The following is a 2,146-nucleotide window of genomic DNA, read 5'->3' on the forward strand; positions in this document are numbered from 1 at the left end:
ATTGAATTTGACTCTTATATAATTCCATCAAATGAATTATCCGAAGATGGATTTCGACTTCTAGATGTAGATAATCGAACTGTTCTACCTATGAATACTCAAATTTGAGTATTAATTAGAGCTGCGGATGTTATTCATTCATGAACAGTACCAGCTCTTGGTGTAAAAGCAGATGCAATCCCAGGACGACTTAATCAAGTAAGTTTTTTAATGAATCGACCAGGATTATTTTATGGTCAGTGTTCAGAAATTTGTGGGGCAAATCATAGGTTTATACCTATTGTTGTTGAAAGTGTATCAGTTAAATCCTTTTTAAACTGAATCTCCTCAGCTAGAGAAGCTTCATCAGATGACTGAAAGTAAGTGTAAGTCTTTTAAATTTATAATAGTAATTAACGACTACTTCTGGTGGAAAGAAAAATTAGTTAATAATATAACATAACTTTGTCACGCTTAAATAATCAGTTTCACTGATATTTTTCAATTCCACAAATAGCCCCTTTATTATGATTAAACCTTTTTCTTATATTTTCAGCTACATTTATTATATTTATTGTACTAAATTATTTTATCAAAGTACCATCTAAAATTGAGAAATCTTCCTCTCAATTACAAAAAATAGAAATAACATGAAAATGATAACAAACTTATTTTCAGTTTTTGATCCTACTTCAAGCCTAATGAATATCCCTCTTAATTGATTATCTACCTTTCTAGGTGTAATGTTTTTACCTATAATATATTGAATTATACCCTCTCGATGATCATTACTATGGAATCTAATTACAAGAACACTTCATAAAGAATTTAAAATTTTATTAGTATCATCACATACAGGTACAACTCTTATATTTGTAAGACTTTTTACTTTTATTGTATTTAACAATTTTTTTAGGTTTACTGCCTTATGTATTTACTAGAACAAGACACTTAATCATAACTCTCGCTCTTGCGTCACCTTTATGGTTAGCTTTCATAATATTTGGATGGATTAATCATACACAACATATATTTGCTCATCTTGTACCGCAAGGTACCCCAGATGCTCTTATACCTTTTATAGTTTTAATTGAAACTATTAGAAATGTTATCCGACCAGGAACCTTAGCTGTACGATTAGCAGCCAATATAACTACAGGTCATTTATTACTTACTCTTTTAGGAAATACTGGTCCATCTTTATGAACTACCTTGTTTTTTTTTATTTATAATAGCACAAATTTTACTGTTAATTTTAGAAGCTGCTGTAGCAGTAATTCAATCGTATGTTTTTGCCGTTCTAAGAACCCTTTATGCCAGTGAAGTAATATAAAATTAAACTAATGACATCATCTCACGGACACCACGCTTTCCATTTAGTAGATATAAGACCATGACCACTTACAGGTTCAATTAGAGCTATAATATTAACTACAGGATTAGTTAAATGATTTCATCAATTTAATCCTGACCTTTTATTCTTAGGAGTTATTGCAACAACTCTTACTATAATTCAATGATGACGAGATATTACACGAGAAGGTACTTATCAAGGATTACATACTAAAGCAGTTACTATTGGTCTTCGATGAGGTATAATCTTATTTATTACATCAGAAGTATTATTCTTTTTCTCTTTCTTCTGAGCTTTTTTCCACAGAAGATTATCTCCTAATGTAGAAGTAAGTAGTTGTTGACCTCCTGCAGGAATTCAACCCTTTAATCCTTTTCAAATTCCTCTTCTTAATACAGCTATCCTTCTCGCTTCAGGTGCTACTGTAACTTGAGCTCACCATGCAATCATAGAATCTAACCACACCCAGGCTATTCAAAGACTAGCTATTACGGTTTTACTAGGTATATATTTTACAGCTTTACAAGCCTTAGAATACTACGAAGCTCCATTTACAATTGCAGATTCAGTATATGGTTCAACATTCTTTGTAGCTACAGGGTTTCATGGTCTACATGTTATTATTGGTAGTACATTCCTCTCAGTATGCTTATATCGTTTATACAAATGTCATTTTTCAGCTACACACCACTTTGGATTTGAAGCTGCCGCTTGATATTGACATTTCGTAGATGTTGTATGATTATTCCTCTATATTTCTATTTACTGATGAGGAGGCTGCTTTTTTAGTATAATAGTATATTTGGCTTCCAA

At 31.3% G+C, this 2,146-nt stretch overlaps 2 pseudogenes across 1 annotated transcript; both read left to right on the plus strand.

Moving 5' to 3' along the window:
* Positions 1–618: 618 nt before the first annotated feature.
* On the plus strand, positions 619–2,110 carry LOC119585602 (annotated as a pseudogene). The gene has a single exon (XR_005229902.1). The product of XR_005229902.1 is annotated as an ATP synthase subunit a-like (transcript).
* Positions 1,315–2,110, plus strand: LOC119585601 (annotated as a pseudogene).
* Positions 2,111–2,146: the final 36 nt, after the last annotated feature.

The sequence above is a fragment of the Penaeus monodon genome, chromosome 20 (assembly GCF_015228065.2).
Source record: "Penaeus monodon isolate SGIC_2016 chromosome 20, NSTDA_Pmon_1, whole genome shotgun sequence".
NCBI classification, from domain to species: Eukaryota; Metazoa; Arthropoda; class Malacostraca; order Decapoda; family Penaeidae; genus Penaeus; species Penaeus monodon.